The sequence below is a fragment of the Pinus tabuliformis genome, chromosome J (genome assembly GCF_031772625.1).
Source record: "Pinus tabuliformis cultivar Carrire ecotype Pingquan chromosome J, CPIR1, whole genome shotgun sequence".
In the NCBI taxonomy this organism is placed as follows: Eukaryota; Viridiplantae; Streptophyta; class Pinopsida; order Pinales; family Pinaceae; genus Pinus; species Pinus tabuliformis.
This window is the reverse complement of record NC_142295.1, coordinates 1,236,328,280-1,236,348,203: the sequence shown is the minus strand read 5'-3', so window position 1 is coordinate 1,236,348,203 and position 19,924 is coordinate 1,236,328,280. Positions and strand designations below refer to the sequence as shown.

The window sequence follows — 19,924 nt, the reverse complement described above, 5'->3', positions numbered from 1 at the left end:
CATGGAGGATTTGGTTCGCATATCTTATCCAATTCCTAAGGAGAAGATCATGGAGGATTTGGTTGGCATATCTTCTCCAAGATATGTGAGAGATTTATGGAGGATTCAAAGGGATCATATTTTGTAATAATGGGAAAGTAGTTAAAAATTATTGAGAGATTTGTGGGATCATATTGTAATAATGGGAAAGTAGTGGATGATCATTATGAGTTTGTTACTCATCCCATTGTATAAATAGGAGTACAATCTCCTCCATTTGTAATCGGGAAGTTTTTGTAATCTTAGAATTTTGGAGTTTGTAATTGAGATTTTGAAAGAAAGGATCATACTTCAATTTTGCTTCTACATCTGAGTCTCCATTGAAGTGGTGTGCTGGTGGAGTTGTGGAGGGCCCCCATGGGTTCACTCGCATGCCTTTTGTTTATTTTAGGTATAATTTATTTTATGTTTTTGTTTGATTTCAGCTTTCAAGTTTTATTAAATGTTCTACTGTTGGAAGGATCTTATTTGAAAGTGTTTTTGTAAAAGAACCATAAGATCTCATACAATAATTAGATCTAGGTTTACTTTATTTCAGCTTTTAAGTTCTAATTATATGATCTGATTTTGGAAGAGATCTTCTAGAATATATTCTTGTAAGAGAATCATAGATCTCAAACAATTGTTAGATCTAGGCTTGATTAGTTATTGAAAGAGATCTTAATGAATATGTTCCTGTAAGGGGACTTTAAGATCTTGGACAAATTAGGAATCTTTCTAGGTCTATATATTTTAGATAAGCACTTCTAAGTTTACCTTCCCGGGTTGACATTAAATTAAGCTCTAATTTGCATCTTCATTTTAGACCACACATTTTGGTGCCGTTGTCGGGGAAGTGCAACTAGAAGGATTTAGTATTTATTTTATGCATTTGTTTTTATGGACTAATTTGTGGAACTTGGTGACACCAGGTTTGTAAAGGAGTTCAAAGTTTAGAGCATTTTTATTTCGCACATAGTTATTTTAAATTCAGCTTTTATTTTAAACCCCCCATTTCTCACTAATCCATCTACGAATGAGGATTTTGGCAATGTTGAATAGGTACTTCTTGGAGAGCAAAGACAATAACCTTGAGCCAACTCTAAGACAGGATTCTCACATACTTGTAAAACATAACGTAAAATTTTTAAATCTTGATGTGAGCATGTTCTAATTTTTAGGCCGTAGATGGCTCCATTGGAAGCATTCTTTTACTTAGAAAATAAAACATCTTTCAAGTTAATGTAGAATAGATTAGAAAAATAAAAATGAGATCTCATTAGAAGTCATTAGAAGTTGTTATCATTAGAAGTTTTTATTTTTGTTTACAAAAAATAAATTATCATGAATAAATTCAGCGACACATCTTTGCATCTCTATGTCTTGTTTCTATATCACGGGTGAGCCAGGAGCCTGATTATCGGAAAGATTTGTCTTCCGAGAGTCTAAATGCCCCCACGACATTGCAGAAAGAGTATAGATAATGCAAGGGTTTGTCGCGGATCTTAATTGTGTTTTTTGTTGCAGATATTAATAGTGTTTTATCCACCCATGCTAACCTGCATAAATAAAAATAAATCAAGAGATTAGTATGCTCTCTTTCTATGCTTCGTGCGATCAGGAAGATTAGAAAATCTATTCATTTATTTCAAATAAAAATACTTTTGCTGGAAAATTGATCTGCATGAGCGAAAAATCATCTTAAATTTTTCAGATTTTTGTTTAAAAAAAAACAAAAAAAAAAAAAATCACATAATAATAAAAACTGTATAATAACTGATACGACAAGTCTACTGATCTAACTAAAAAAAAAAAAAAAAACTTCTAAATTCATAATAGATTTGTCAAAATCAGATAATCTAAAAAGTCAAAGTGGGGTAGAAACTACAGCATCAATGCCTGCGCATGTCCCGCAAAATCACACGACTAGAGGGGCATTCGTATGCAACGTGTCCACGACCACCACAATTATGGCAGATGAAAATTCTAGTGCACTCCCTACTGGTATGCCTTGGCTCGTTGCATGTCCTACAAATTATGTCATTAAATCTTCCACGCCTAACGTTAATAAATATTCCACCCCTATTACCATCCAAAATGCCAGCCTTGTGGCACTCCCTGGCCACATGACCAGATATATTGCACAAATTACAAACTGGGTTGTTGGTGTAGTCACAAGAAAGATGCTCAGTCTGGCATGCCCGGTGGGACAGTTGTTGCATGCCTTCTCATTCATACACTCGGCAACTATATGTCCTTGTTTGTAACATTTGTTGCAAAGCCTAATGTCTACACCCAGGCAGAAAAAACTAATCGAATTCTAATAGAGGAAGGAAAAAATAATTTTTATGTAAAACTTAATACGGGACATAATTCACAGCACACCACCAATATTCTTGCGGCAGGTTGTGGCAATGCCTGTACTAGAAGGATACAGCGTATCATCCAAATCTGTGACAAAAATAAAACGGAGCGTCAAAATAACTTTGGAATTTCTGGCAAAATGTTCATGATAAATGCAATTAAAGATATGCGAAAAGTTCAAATTGAAACAGAATCCACGATTTCTTTTGAATTCATGCCATAAGTACCGAAGAGAAAACAATCGAATTGAGTTGTTGATTGTTCCATCATATTCATATCACAGAATTCGCAATTACAGAGGCTTTGCATGTGCCATCAACGAATACGCAAAGCTCTGGTCACAACTCCATTTGCCTGAGTAAAATGCCTCCTCTATATTCAATCTAGTGATAAAAAAAATTGGATTTGACTTATCTTGGAGAGATTTGGCATTTTCATTATGCTCTCTTGATTTTCTAAACAAAAAGCCAGATTTTTCATTGATTCTAGAGGATTTTGTGTGTTTTTTAGGGATATTAGAAGAAAATCCATTTTACTGTTAGTTTATTTTTAGAAATTTTCTTTATTAGTTTTTAATAGAATTTGTTTTTGTTGATTTCTTTATTAAAAAAAAAAAAAAAACCTAACTCAAAAACAAAAAAAATTAATAATAATAAAATATGAATTTCATTTTTTTTTTGTTTTTTTTATTTAAAAGATAAATAAAAAATAAAATAAAATGAAAAATTCCACAAATTCATGCAAGTTTGAAAATTAAAAAATGGAACAATTGGAAACAAATTTTGAGGAATGATCTATTTGGAGAATTCTATAGATGATAATTATCTTGTTTTGATAGCATCAAGTTGGCATTAAACTCATAACATATTCTTGTTGAATGCTTTTATATAACATACTAATATGCAGAACACAACAGATCTTTCTAATGCAAATGTTTTTGCCAAGCATATTTCATCTGACACAAATAGGGAGTATTACTTTTCATGGTTATTTTAAGAATGGATTGATTTTAATATCATGATTAAGTCAATTTCAACACTTTGATTTTCCTTAATATGTTTTATTTGGTATGAAATTTTTGTGTAAGAATTATGAAGGAAATGGCCATTTCTTCTTGAACACACTTATGTTTTCTTTTTACCAAGTTTTTTTACAGATTACAGGATAATCAAATGATCATTATGGAGATTACATTGTGACAACAATTGGTCTTCCAAAGACTAAATTCATGAAAAATTCTAAAGACAAATGCAACTCCACAACCATTACCTTGCACCTCCCTTTTTGAAGCAGATTTTGAATTCCACCAATTGTAAATCCATAAAGCATGACATTTCCATATCCATTTTTCACAACAAGAGTTCATCTTCATACAACATGCATTTCCTTACATCCAATTTTCCTTTTGAATAAAACTCCTTCCCTTTCCATGATTACATTTCCTTGTTTTCCTCGCCATGCTGATCCAGACTGCTTGTCCGTGAGTTCTTTCCATTTATAGTCCTACCAAATCTTTTTGTACAAACTCACGTTGACTGATGTGGGATTCCTTAAGGCCCACCTTTCAACAAGTCTTGCCCCATCGACATCAGCACCTTATCTCGGAAATAGACTAGAGTTCCTTTTGAGTACCTAGAGGCTTGCATGCCTTAATGGCAAGTTCTCTCGCTAACGATCATGGGAATACATCAATGTCCCTTGATCTTCAGATCTTGCAAGTGGCTCGACCTCAACACATCCATTCGCACTTCGCAAAATGTACTCAGGTACCTTGGCACTCATTGACATCAATGATGAGTTGCCTCGCATTTGTTAACAGCATACATCAATGGTCGGTAATCCAATGATTTCTATTCATGCTCTACATCGACACATTCTTTCACATGATTAGAATTGTACCAAGAAGTTTAGTAGCAGGTGAAGACTATACACCTTTTCATGACTCCCACAGCAGTTACAGTAGCATGAATTCTGATCTATGAAAGTACCATAGTTCCACTTTCAACATTTATCTTTTCCATGATTCAGCATCAGCAGTTTAGATTCCTTCATTTCCCAGGATCCAGTAGCAACAACATCAATCACATTTCCCTGATCCAGCAGTAGCTACATTCCTCTTGCATAGTTATGTTGTTTTCTAATCTTTAATCATGCAATTCCTTATATGCTAACTTGAATATTTTGGAAAATTCCCTCACCATGCTACATTTCCTTTCATGAGCCATGTCAAGTTGCATGAGGACATGCAACCAATTGAGTTGAGGGGGGGAGAACTATATTCACTTCCATGATTCCATTTCTTCACCACACTACATATTCACTTCCATGATTCCATTTCTTCATCACTATCACTAAATTTTTTCTCATTTACCATTCACCAATATTTATTTTCCAATGATACTTTGTTGCACTTTGCTTCATACGTAATATTGGCATGCTTCATTAATATTACAAAAGGGCTTTCTTATGCACATTGATAGCTTATGATTTCTAGTGAGTGTTTACATTATTATTGAAGAAAAGAGAACAGAAAACGAAATGAATGTTGTTAACGAACCAACATTCTTTGTATTCATGGTTGTCACACAAGAACCAACCATAAGCAAATGTAAGTTGTTACTAATGTCTTTCACATATCCTGGAAACATTCATTATTAAAGATATCATCATGTAAAGCCAAAGTTTTTCAAGATGCCAAATGTTCTTAAAGAGACCCATTCTTTGTATTCATGGTTGTCACACAAGAACCAACCATAAGCAAATGTAAGTTGTTACTAATGTCTTTCACATATCCTGGAAACATTCATTATTAAAGATATCATCATGTAAAGCCAAAGTTTTTCAAGATGCCAAATGTTCTTAAAGAGACCCATGCATGGTTGCATGAGGACATGCAACTAGTTCAGTTGGGGAGGATGTTGAGACTTAGAAATGTCATATTTTCATCCACCTTTTTCTTGACCATTCCTTACATTTCATCATCCCATTAACCTTTTATCATATCAATACATTTGGGTTTCACCTTCTTATTTTCCATTTTATTCATTTTTGTATTACAAGTGAATTTATGATTAAATATTAGAATATATATATATATATATATATATATATATATATATATATATATATATCTCAAGAATATGTGAGTTTTGTGATGTGTAGGAAATATGTGAAGAATTAATATCTCCTCCACCATATTAAGGAGATAATTATGCAATCCTATTCCTAAGGAGAAAATCATGGAGGATTTGATTGGCATATCTTATCCTATTCCTAAGAAGAAAATCATGGAGGATTTGGTTGACATATCTTATCCAATTCCTAAGGAGAAGATCATGGAGGATTTGGTTGGCATATCTTATCCAAGATATGTGAGAGATTTATGGAGGATTCAAAGGGATCATATTTTGTACTAATGGGAAAATAGTTAAAAATGCTTGAGATATTTGTGGGATAATATTTTGTAATAATGAGAAAGTAGTGGATGATCATTATGAGTTTTTTACTCATCCCATTGTATAAATAGGAGTACAATCTCCTCCATTTGTAATCAAGAAGTTTTTGTAATCTTAGAATTTTGGAGTTTGTAATTGAGATTTTGAAAGAAATGATCATACTTCAATTTTGCTTCTACATCTGAGTCTCCATTGAAGTGGTGTACTGGTGGAGTTGTGGGGGACCCCCATGGCCTCACTCGCATGCCTATTTGTTTATTTTAGGTATAATTTTTTTTATGTTTTTGTTTGATTTCAGCTTTCAAGTTTTATTAAATGTTCTAATATTGTAAGGATCTTATTTGAAATTGTTTTTGTAAAAGAACCATAAGATCTCATACAATGATTAGATCTAGGTTTACTTCATTTCAGCTTTTAAGTTCTAATTAGATGATCTAATTTTGGAAGAGATCTTGTAGAATATATTCTTGTAAGAGAATCATAGATCTCAAACAATTGTTAGATCTAGGCTTGATTAGTTATTGAAAGAGATCTTAATGAATATGTTCCTGTAAGGGGACTTTAAGATCTTGGACAAATTAGGAATCTTTCTAGATCTATATATTGTAGATAAGCACTTCTAAGTTTACCTTCCCGGGTTGACATTAAATTAAGCTCTAATTTGCATCCACATTTTAGACCACATAGTACCCGAGGGAAGAAGGTTGTCAGTTTTTCAGTGCTCAACGCAATAAATCCTCAACAACTGCATTTAAAAGAAATCATGGCCGAAGAGGAAAAATGCAGAGTTTGATCAGATAACCGCATTAATCAGTCATGGGGCTTTGTACATATTACACTCTACCTGTTCAAGAAGGATTGCAGAGCACCAAAAAGATCAAATTCATCCACTAAAGTAGTCAAACTGTAGCAGAAGCCCATTTCAAAGAACTAATGTGGTTTGTGGTCCATTAAGACACCTCCACGCATAGCACAGCAGAGCAATTTTGTAATCAACCTCTATATATATCCAGAAGATAGAATGTAATAGGTTGATGAATGTTATTTTGTTGTAAGCTTCAACTTCTGGAGACTGTAACTACTGTGATACCTGCAGCATCTGGTCTTCATTTTCAGCTAATGCAAGCTTCTTTTGCTGTTAATTGTTCACTTTGCATTTTTTCTTCTTTGTTCCATGCTGTGTCTGTTATGCATTTATTCATGTGTTGTAGATGTTTAGCATTAAAGGGCCTATCATCCCACTTTTGTGTTTGAATCTAGCATGTATCATTGAATTTGTATGAAAGTTTCTGTTATTTTAATGCCAGAGAGCTGTCATCTTGTCTGTGCATTAAGAAACAGATTTATAGACCTTTTAACTGGTTGCAGTGGGCCATCACAAGGTCCTGTGCATCTGCTAGTGTGGTTAGTCTTCTCCAACATCACATTTTCCTTAAACTGTGAGTAATTGATGGTCTAAAGCCTTGTAGTTTGGGGCTGTTCACCCATGTCTGGGGTTAAGCATAGCAGAAGTGGTTATCTAGCTTGAATATGCAGCATTTTTTTCATTCATCCACCATTTATCCAACATTTTGTTGAGCTTGTAATGTTCTCGAGCATCTCTGATATACAACCTAGGAGAGTTTCTTAGGGTGATAACATTAATTGGCGCCATTGCCGGAGAGAGGAGAATCGAAGCTTAGCTTCCCTGGGAAAACGACACAATTCCAGATTTTGATGATAGACAAGGTCTGGGCACATATTTTGGTTGTAATCATTTATCTGGCGACTCCATTGGAGGAAGACCATCATTTGGCGACTCCACATTGCAGTTCTGGCACAATTGGTGATGCATGCTCGCAGAAATCCTTAGAAATCACCAGCGAAACCATTGCCTGATCCTGAGAAGATCGTTAAATAGAAGAAAATATCGCAGTAAGGAGCATCAGGACCAGGTAAGCCGTATAAATTCCATGTATCTCTGTTAGTGAATGTCACCTTCAAAGATTCATACAGCTCCTTGTTATTCATTTCCCTTTCGGACCTCAGTTCAGAGAAGCACCATGTTGTCCATCGTATTCCTATGTTTCTATCATTCTTTACATTGATTTACACCGCTCAGTCTACCAGTATCTTTTCATATACCCTAGCCATGGCAAGTCAGCAAGCTCTTACAAAGATAGAAAAAATAGTTGCTGCTAGGTATGGACCCTTAGTCTTGCCTACCCCTTTGAATGCCATGCTTGCAGGAGATTATGAAGAATTTATGCCAAAGTTTACTGGTTCAGAAGGAATATCAGCTAAAGAGCACCTTGAGGCCTTTTATAGTTATGTTGATAACATGGATATCAATGAAGAGGATGTCTGGATGAGGGTTTTTTTCCAAAGCCTAGATGGGGAAGCTAGAAAATGGTTTAGAGAATTACCCCCTAGGTCTATTGCAAATATTGAGGCCCTAGATGATGTGTTCCTAAAGCACTGGGGAAATAATAAAGATCTGCTCTTTTATCATTCTGAATTTGGGAACTTGCAGAGAGAAGATGGTGTGCTGCTATCTGAATTTAACATCAGATTTAATCGTATGTACAGCAGAATGCTAGCTGAAGTAAGACCTACCTCTGCTTCTACCATGCTTACTTATGCTAAATCCTTCTATTCTCAGTTCTTCCTACTGTTAAGAGAAAGAAGATGCACTTCTTTGGCTGATATGCAAGATGCAACTTTTGAAGTTGAATCGAACATTCTGGCTGTAGAGAGACTTGAAGGAGATGCTGAAAGGAGAAGTCAGGGAGAGGAGTCTTCATCATCCTCAGAGCCTGAGATCGATGTATTGGCTAGGATGATAGAATTTTTAGCCTCTGAAGTTTCCAAACTAAAGGCTGAGCAGTTTTCTGAAGAAGCAAGTGTTCCTTGTGACTTCTCTCTTCCAAAGCGAAATCCACATAGAGAAAGACAGGATCAGTTGCAGATTTTGCAAAGAAACAGACATGTAAACGAAGATCAAAGGGTGAAGACCCTTTGTCAAAATATAGTCATGGAAGAAGAGCAGTTTAAAGAAGAGGAGAAGGTCCATGGTTTGGAAGGTGCTCCTTTCCTAACCAGAGCTGCCTATGAAGAAGCATTGTCCAAAGGCACTATTTGCCAGTTTGTTGTAGCTGCAGAACAACAAGCTGATCAACAAAATCAAGTAGCAGCAGATCCCTTTGTCCTCCAAGAATCTAAGCTTGAAGCTAGCCCATCTTCCCATGATTATGCAGATGTGCAAATGAACCAGCCTACTTTCATCCCCAATCTAGTGATCAAGAAGGGAGAGGAAAGCTCCCCATCACCTTTTGTCCCTTTGTCTGCTCAAGTAAAAATCCCTCAAAGTTTCCCATCAAACACTGAGGCGGGACAAAATTCACCGCCCAAGGCTGAAACTAATCATCTCAGTCTTGATATTCTAATACCTGCTTAGTTGGCCTTCACATAGAATGAAAGGGCAGCTTATTAGATGACAGAGGAAGATAATGCACAGTCTTAGAACTCCTACTTGGATGTGGACTGTTTCAAGAAAAATGAAGGAGCAAATAATGTCTCTGTGTCCCCTGCACAAGAATACAATGGTGCATCTTTCATATTAGTTGTGCAGACTACAAAAGACACAAACAAGTACATAGCATTCATGATTATTCAGCAGGTGTATAGAAGCTCACATAAAAAATATCCAAGGAGGAGACCACACAGAAGGGGAATGAAATTTGATCCCTATCTACCCATCAAGGTCAAATCTCCTAAACTGTTTGAGATAGAGGATCAAATAAATCCTATTTTGCAGCTCTATGATGAAGGGGCCGAGAGCAGGAGAAACAATTTTGATGGCCTGTCAGTTGGCCAATTTTTGAATGTTTTTGTTGTTTAAGGCTCTCAAGCCTTAATGATTGTAAGTATTTTCTTTTACAAGTTTTAATGTAAACTTTATCTGACTCCATGCCCAATGGATACTAGGCAATGTTTCAAAGCTGGTTTTGTATGAAGGCATTGTTCTGCAGTTCTTGAGACCTCACAGGGAGGATCTCATCCCCAGAAGGAGCCAGTGTTAGCTCTGCTATACAATTTAGCATTTGCAGGCTCAAAAGTACCATGGTCGTGTGTTTTTTTTGCTAAAAGGGAGCGTGCAACAGTCATTTCTCCTCCTTCTCCTTCGGTTTCTTCATCCCCCATAGCCCCGCCTTATCTGTTTCTTCTTACTGAAACCTCTTTGTTCCCCGTTCAAACACTTCATTTCACCACTATATCGTTGTGTAAGCCTATGTTTTTAAAGCCCTGAGTGCTAATTCTAAATCGCCATATGACCCGACTATATGACTCGGCGCTCTCAATTCATCCTCTGCCCTTCCTCGGCCCTTCATCGTTCTCCAATCTCCACCGTTGATCACCCTAATCTAACTGTCTGTGTGTTTTCCTGCCCGCACGTTAAACATCGTGCATTTCCTCTCAATCTGACCATCCATCGCACGATCGAACGGTTGATGCTTCCCCCAATCGCGCGACTTGTGCACTCATTAACCCGCGGGGGTGGTGGTTTGGCTGCCATGCGTCGTGTTTTGATTGGATCGCGTGGCGATTTACGAATACCTCCTAACTCTGATAGGCAGTGCGGGGAATACCGCCCGCCCCGAAACCACCTATCCCCCGACCGTTATCTTCCGCGCTCTTTCATTTCCCGATCACTGTCGGATCTGTGCAGATCGCGATCCAATGGCCCTTGTTTCCCCGCTTGCATATCTCCATATTCCTCTTATCAAACGATCTCCGTCGTTGATCTACGTGATCCGACGGCTGAGCATAATTCTTCCATTCAGTCTGCCTCCACCATTTTGTCTCTGTCCATAGCCTATCCTGTGTATCCGAGGGAAGAAGGTTGTCAGTTTTTCAGCTCTCAGCGCAATAAATCCTCAACAACTGCATTTAAAAGAAAGCATGGCCGAGGAGGAAAAATGCAGAATTTGAGCAGATAACCGCATTAATCAGTCATGGAGCTTTGTACATATTACACTCTACCTATTCAGGAAGGACTGCAGAGCACCAGAAAGATCAAATTCATCCATTAAAGCAGTCAAACTGCAGCAGAGGCCCATTTCAAAGAATTAATGTGGTTGGTGGTCCATTAAGACACCTCCACGCATAGCACAGCAAAGCAATTTTGTAATCAACCTCTATATATATCCAGAAGACAAAATGTAATAGGTTGATGAATGTTATTTTGTTGTAAGCTTCAACTTCTGGAGACTATAACTACTGTGATACCTGCAGCATATGGTCTTCATTTTCAGCTAATGCAAGCTTCTTTTGCTGTTAATTACTCACTTTCCACTTCTTCTTTGTTCTAGGCTGTGCCTATTATGCATTTATTCATGTGTTGTAGATGTTTAGCATTAGAGGGGTTGTCATCCCACCTCTGTGTTTGAATCTAGCATGTATCATTGAATTTGTATGCAGGTTTATGTTATTTTGATGCCAAAGAGTTGTCATCCTGTTTGTGTATTAGGAAACAGATTTACAGACCTTTTAACTGATTGCAGCCGGCCATCACAGGGCCCTGCGCATCTGTTGGTGTGGTCAGTCTTCTCCATCATCACATTTTCCTTAAACTGTGAGTAATTGGTGGTATAAATCCTTGTAGTCTGGGGGTGTTCACCCATGTCTAGGGTTAAACATAGTAGAAATGGTTATCTAGCTTGAATATGCAACATTTCTTTCATTCATCCACCATTTATCCAACATTTCGTTGAGTTTATAATGTTCCTGAGCATCTATAATATACAACCTAGGAGAGTTGCTTGGGGTGATAACATGCCCTACTTTCTACCTTCTGGTAAATATGCCAAAAACAATCTGCCCTCAAAACAATTCTTATTGCTAGTAAAAATATTTCGCGAAGCTGCGGAGATAATTTCGCCGAGGTGTGGAAATGCGGAGGTCTATGACATTACCGAAGGTGATTTCGCGAACTTGGATTTAGCAGAGCAACAGAGCTATTACATAGAATTAAAAATCACGGTGTTCACTCACAATAAAAGACTCCATAAAATAGAGTAAGTTTGGAGCAACAATAAAACTTAGGATTAACTTCTAATACATGAGGAATACATTCATGAGACTGTGGCTCATTCACCAAGTAAAACAAGGTTTACATAGATTTACATTCACGCAGAATAACACACAGTAAAACACAATAACTTTGTTTTCACGCACTCACCAAAAATTGCTCCACCATTTTCTCCTAGGGGACTTGAGAGCTTTTTCTCTCCAACTTTCTTACTCTCTAACATATTCAAAATGAATTTTACATTCATATTTAACTCAACGTACAATTTTACATTTAATTCATGATAGAGCAATAATTAATATGTTGTTGTTGAGTGTAATCAGAATCACTCAGGTGTTTTTGGAGTGTGGGCAATAGTCGCTGAATGAATGCTTGCCCATATCTATTTACCAAAGTACATTAATTACTTTAAATTCCTTACTGCATTTCAGAATGGTTCGCATGTGCTTGAGTCCTTCCATCTTCAAACACAAAGACAACCTGCAAAAATAATATGGTTGTTGTCAAGTTATTTATTGCGATGGTTGGAATTATTATTCAAAACACAATAATACTACATTCATTGTGTTTTACGGTTATCCTTACAGAGGATAGAACATGTTACTAGATTTACTTTATAAAGGTTTGTCTACTCTTGGTAAAATTCTACGCTATTAATGTGAAGATAAAAATTCATATAGATAAACAAATTCCATCTCCGATATCATTACAATCCAGAAGAATTATATACCTCGAAAATGTATAACCAGATAAAATTCAGCTAATAGTTGTTGCCAATATATCAAGGTGGAATGACAAGAAAAGGGTGTTGGGCATACACCACACTCAACCTTTTCTGTTCCCGAGCTTGGAACCTGAACCTGTAGGTGAACAGTGCAAGTAGGACAAGCGACCTCTCGCATTTTTTTACCCATTCCGTCAGAAGTAGACTGATCAGATGGAAGTGGAGATGAACCGGTAAAGTTATCAGAACTTCCTTTGCGATTTCTCCCAATTTCCTCTATAAGCCTTTTCGCAAGATCATCATGACTCCATTGTGCTTTGCCTTTGCTGCTTGATTTTTTTGTACCTGTCAACCTTTGTGTGATAACTTTTGCCAAATAGTTGTCACAGACTCCAACTGGTTGAGCATCCTTGTCTGCGGTAAGTGGAGCCTTTCCTTGTGTACACTTCTCACAAAATACATCACCACAGTTTTTACAATGATGCCTTCAGAAAAATACTCCAAAATTTGTGCCACATGCTTTACATGTCACAGCTTCATCAGGAACCCAATGTTGCTTTTCTTCTATAGATCTCTTCAATGTGATCCAATAGTGAAGTGAACTTCTCCTTTTCTCTGTGATTTGGTCATATGTTTTGTTTTTGTCACTATTATTTGTGTCATCCACCATCTCTCGAAGCTGAACACAAGCAGCTGCCACTGTGTCAAGAATTGTACTTGTGGTATAGCAATTTGATTGTAACCTGATCGTCCTTATCAAGATCACCTGAACCTTTTTCCCAGAAAGTATACACTGAAGGATCATTCACCTCCCATTTTGTAATATTCTCAAACGCATAGATTCTTAATGTTCTATTTGTGCTTGGATCCTACATCTGAAGCCCATCTAGACCAATCTAGCAAAGCACATCCAAGGAAGTATGAGAACTTGAATCTGGAAGTATCTTCACCCTGAATTTCTACACGTCGTTTCTCCATCCTACATTTCAACATTTGGGACAACCTTTGTAATCTTTGCCGAATTCCCATAATCATCAAACGCTGCTAGGGTGTTTGAACCTACACCTGCACCTGTACCTGTGCCACGGGCACCATATGGCTTAGTTCGCCCACCATCATATTTATAAACTTCACCTCCAAAACCATCATCGTCAACATCAAAACCGCTCTTAACTTAATCTTGATATTTTCCAACTGGGTTTTCATAATATTTCTGAGAAAAACTAGTGTGTTGAAAGGACTTACAACATTCCAACAATTTTTTCTCAGTGATTTCTTTTCTCTAAAAACGTTTATTGTTTCATTAAATTGATTTATAACACTCTAACAAATTCTTTTCGGATGACTAATGTAAGCATGCACAAGCTTACATTAGTCATGGTCGTGTAGCCCGAGTGGTTGAGATGGTTGGCTTATCGCCTCCCTCTGCAGCGTATCATGTCAATCACACTTCTTGTACATATGTTATAAATCTTGAGTGGGCCTAATGGTTAAGAGCATGTGTTTCCTTCTAAGAGGTCACAGGTTCAAAACTAGAGGGGGGTAGAGTATGTATGCCTTTGTAGACTTAGCAGTCAAATCGCTGCTCGGAGGTGGGTCCCTTGTCCCACAAAAAGGGGGTCTCATACACCAATTTGGTGTCTGGCTTGGCTGTGACCTTAAAAATGGATATTATTATTATTATTATTGTAATGTAAAAAATTATCGAATTTATTAAGCTTCTTCAAGAGGGACTAACTGCCCCTCTATTTTTATTTTTTTTAAATGTAAGTATGTACAAATCATGAAGAATCTCTAATATGCCGTACATGCACAATAAACTCAATAAACATTAACAACAATAGTGAGACAATTAAATTTTATCCAAAAACTAAAATCAATTTAACAGTAATAGTGAGACAATTAAATTTTATCCAAAAACTAAAATCAATTTAACAGTGAAGTCTTATTCCCTGAAATCTGAGTCTGCTCACTCCGACAAACAAAATTAAATTTTATCCAAAAATTGAAATCAATTTAACAGTGAAGTCTTATTGGCCAAAATTTGGGTTTTGCTCACTCCAACTCACAATTCATAGCTAAGACAATTTAGCGGGAATACAAAGCGCTGAACACGATTATGAAATAAATACTTAGATTTATTTATTTTATTTTTTTATGAATTTAATTAGCTTTTCTGGACATTATTAAATAAATATTTTATTTATTTATTTATTTTTTATAAATTTAATTAGCTTTTTTGCAATTTAATAATTTAGTTTTTTTCACTAAATTTTCTTTTTAATAATTCTCACACAACTAGTGAAATAAATTATATAAAATATAACCACTATTTTTTTTGACATAAATAAACTTTCACTTTAATTTAAAATTTAAATAAAACAAAATTTAAAACTGATAAAACAAAACACATAATTTTAAAATTTTGATGCATACATGAACGAATTAAATAATATATAGATATATATAACACTTTTAATATAAGAGTCTTAATTTATTACCCTAACATTTTATCCTCTCTCGGATCACATAGGAGAGCTTTTGATTCGCATGTGGGGCGAAGCAATTGTAAATTCTGCGTTCATCCCATTGAGACGTACTTACGCTAAAGTCAATTTTCCTTATTAGAAAACCTTAACATCCTTGTTATATTTTATGTTAAATGTATGTGAACGATTAGATAGGGTTAAGCGATGATAAAATGCATATTTTTTCTAATTTTACATGGTATATAAATACACTTATGGTTTTGTTTTAATTAAACATAGTATTTAAGCGTATATATGGTTTTGTCATCATTTTTAACATATTTTGGTGTGCAAATGTGTGTTAAGTGGGTTCCACTGGTTAGTGAGGTCAGAAAATCACATATTGGTTTTGGCCAATATATTGTCATTTGTATCCAACATACACGATTCTTCATGTGTTTTATGATGTAGATCCAGAATTAGTAAATATTTTTTTGGAAAGATTTTGTTTTCCACGATTAATAAAATCTTTTTTATTTATCTTATACATTAAAAGACATCTAATTTGTTAACTTTAAAATCCAATAATCAAAACAAGCAGTAAGGAACGCTAGCTATGAGACCTTGTTAAATTCTGTGATCTGCGATCATCCATCATAAGCCCCTATCCCTAAAGTTAGGAAGGTATTTAATTTAACTTATATTATATGATTATAATTTTCAAATTGCTAAGACGTAATTTTTTTTATATATTTTAAATAATATTTATATATTAATTATATATTTTTATATTTTATATTGAAATAGCTAATAAAATATATATATATAAGGAAATAAAAAGTTAAACTTGGATTTCACATATTTGTTTGAAATTTAACTAATCTGAAATATATGTAGTGTAATTTATTTGATTTATTTTTAATTTATGTTATAGAGAGGATGTTTCCTGATTAATTTTTATATGTTTTGTTTTTTTTCTTTTTCTTGAGCTCAGTTCTATTGTTTTCAAAATTTGTATGTTACATCAGAAGATAGATTTAATTTAGAATTCTTTCAATGGGGAGTTCTGACCATAATGAGAAAAAGGTCTTTGTAGAGAGGACAAAGATAATTGAACCAAAAAAAAAAAATATTGCAAAAGGCAAATGATTACTGTTCCTCTCCCGAGATACATTGCCTAGAAATACCAATATCATAAGACACACATAACATGGACATTAGATAACTATTTTGAGAGTTTTAAGTCCAAGACTGCAATTTACATAGGTTCCTTTGAGCCCTCATGAGTTGTTTCCATAATTGGGGGTATGCGAAGGCGGTGCTCAATTTTGTCTAACATGTGATCCACTTTACTCAAATGGAAGTGAAGGAAATCTAGAGAAAGAAGAATGTCCTCTCGATGCTCTGGTTTGTCCACTAACTGTGTCCTAATAAGAATATCATTTGTCAATACAGGTCTATAGTTTGCATGTACTAATTGAACTGACCCCTGGTATGCCTAATGTCAGGTAACCAATCATGGCATTCAAGTAAGACCATTGTGTCTAAGGGAGGGGCTTTATGCATGGGAAATTCATCCTCAACTTGAGCAATTTCCTCCCAGATAGAACCTAGCATCAGTGCCTGATATTGCCAAGAAAAGTCCTCCATACAGTGATGCATGCAATATTGCCCCCATTAGGAAACTTCCTGATAATAAGTTTCCCCCTCCTAACTTGAAACCTATGACATGGAATGAGGCCTTAAGACTGTTAAATAGAAACATGAATAAAGGATTGAAGACAATTGGTTACGTCTAAACCACATAGTACTTGCAGCACTAATTACCTCTCAAATGGATGACCTATATTGGATAGGGGGTGTTCCAAAAATTCTATTAGCCAAGCCCACAATAAAGGAGGTGGAACATTAGTCTCACTAAACCACCTCCTCCGGAATATTGGCCTCCATAATAAAATAATTATTCCACTAACTAATAAAGGAAATTGTGATTTATCTATAGAATCATCAAACCAGAAATTTAAAAAAGCAGACAACAATAGGGTGATGGGGACACCAATGTATAAACAAATTCTATGTACATAAGAGCCACCGTGAAAGCTAGGATATGCAGAAATATTCCCAAATTCCCCCACTGCCCACAACTAGATGAGCCCATTCATTGCTTCCCTCCCTCTACCATTGTAGTTACACAGATTATTGAATCTAGGAGAGGGACATCTCAAACAATAAATCACATAGACCAGCCCATGGAAGAAAGGGACAAAAGAACCCAACCATCATTCCCTCCTAATAGTTTAGAGATCCCGTAGCAGGAGATCATAATAATATCCTATAGTGTCTATACAAATAACTATCCAGGCCAAGGCCAAGAAAACCAAATTCACACAAAGAGGAAATAATTGAGAATTGCAAGCATAGGAGTAGAGTCAACCTTGAAGGCCAACAACTTCACCCTTAATTCCAGAGTGAAACAACTGTAACTAGATCCCACTCACACCTAAAAACAAGGACAATACTATTATCCATCGATGCACGCTCTAGTTGATGACGAGCTTGTAATTTGGAAATAATGGAATACTAAAACCAAAGTCTAGAAGCATACAAAATTTACCCTTAGATTATTTCTTTTTCAAATGATAGAGATAAAAGGTTGTCCCTCTATGTTGGAGAAATGGTTAGGCAGATAACCAAAAAAGTTGTGTTCGATTGTCTAGATGAGAATAGCATAACCATGTAGAATGCAAAACAATTAGGGGAAAGGTAGCTTCACCTTGCAAACTTCTTTTATGCCTTTACCTAGTACACTCGCTCTGAACACTAGCGAGGAAGGCATGAACTACACCTCTCATTTCCTTCTTTTTAAAATCAAACCTCCAACACTCCCCTAGTACAAATTGATCAAATTGGCTGTCATTATTTTCCCTCCTTCCATTGCATCAATGCACTGTCATTTCTCTCTGCCCGCGACCCATTGTCTTCTCGTCATCAATGATAACATTAAGTCTTGCACAATATCCACTAATCACATGTAGTTTGTGCATTAAACACCATTGGGCATGGGTGCTACATCCCCCAACACATTTTCCATGTGTGGTGGTAGTGTCATGACCCCTCCCCCCTTTCCCCCTCCCCCCCCTCTTCTAGGTTTGTCACCCAATCTGGGTATCTTTATATGAAAATTTTAAAATAAATATGCTTTTGAATTTTCTTTTAGGGTTTTTTCACATATATATATATATATATATATGGAAGAAAGAAATCATGAAGATGGGGAAGGGATTTGGATCTCATTTTGATTCATAATTTTGCAGGGGTTTTCATATTTTCTATTTTTGTTTCGCTAATTTTACAAGATGGAAGGAAGAAATCATGAAGATGGGGAAGGGATTGGATCTCATTTTGATTCATAATTTCGCATGGGTTTTTTGATTTTCGATTTTTGTTTCTCTAATTTTACTAGTGGGTCTCGTTGTATCTATATCCTTACTTTTGTTGATTCTGAATAGTGATATCCTTTCCTTTTTTGCTTCATTGAACCACCTCGCCTTTCTCCTCCTTTCTTATTTGAGATGGTTACTCCCTCACTAAAAAGCCCTTCACTATTTTTTATGCCATATGGAGTTTGGCTATGAAAATTTTGTGCACTATGAGAATATTCCCCCATTTGGATTGATCTTATGGTCATAGTTGGAGTAACCCCCCCTCCTAATTACATCACCTCTCCCTATCTTATTGGATTTCCATATCTTTCTATGACATGTTCAGATGGAATAGGTGGTAGCTTGCAATTTTTGTCTTTTATTTTTCTATCTAGTTCTCAATGCCCTTGACCTCTTTCTTTCCCCCTTCTATGTCCAGGCTCCCACTTGAATCTTCATCTCCACTTGGGTTTTCTACACCTCCCTTCATGTCTGGCGAATCTGTGTCAATGCATAGAAGGGATTAGTTCATTTTCTAATGTCGTGAAACAAAAATCTTAATTGTTGCAAGGATATCGATCTAGATAGAGCCATGGATTTCTATGGCATAACGTTGGTTGGATAATTTGATGCCAAATATTTCTTCATAACATCTTTGAGATCATAGTTGTCTTCTTCTTGGCAGCCACTATTAGCATATTTTCCAGTACTCCATGTTTTCATTTGGGGGTGGTTGACATTTATTTTCCAAATGAAAGCAAATTGTTCTCACACTTTAAATCATAATTGGAATTGGGGATAGGATGGACTTTTTCTTAAATATTGGTTTATGGATTTTGATTCGGAAAGTGACCTAATGGATAATCTAAAGGTTTGCACCCTTTTCTTAGGGCTACCCCTTCACTTTTAGACATCATATTTTTTTCATGGCCATCGAAAATGAAATTGGTTCATAGGTTGGGGTTGTAACAACCCCTAGTTGATTTTCTATGTAAATAAAATAAAACCAAGGTGATGGGACACATATTCAAAGTTGAATGTTGGGAAAAAAATTATAGTGGCCATCACTTATGGTTTATTTATGGCTATGGAAATTGGCAAAGGCAAAGGGGCAATATTTGGCATTTAATTATGAAAATAAAAGAAAATGGGAGAAAAGCAAGGTGAAGAGACACAAATATGCATCCAAAGGAAATTAGAGGAATAATTAAGGAAAAATGAAGGAAAATGAAGAAAATAGAGGCATCAATGATAAAAAGACATCAAAAAAATAATTGGAAACTTTTTTGTCAGTTGTAACCTTTGGACAATTTTGAGTTGAGCTCTTGCTCATTCTCTCTTACGTTGTTCCACACTTAAAATATTCTTGGAGCACTCTAGCATTCATTCATATTTGGAAGACA

General features: G+C 35.7%; 1 pseudogene; it reads right to left on the bottom strand.

The window, feature by feature from the left end:
• Positions 1–2,392: 2,392 nt before the first annotated feature.
• LOC149231638 (protein FREE1 pseudogene) lies at positions 2,393–14,010 on the bottom strand (annotated as a pseudogene).
• Positions 14,011–19,924: the final 5,914 nt, after the last annotated feature.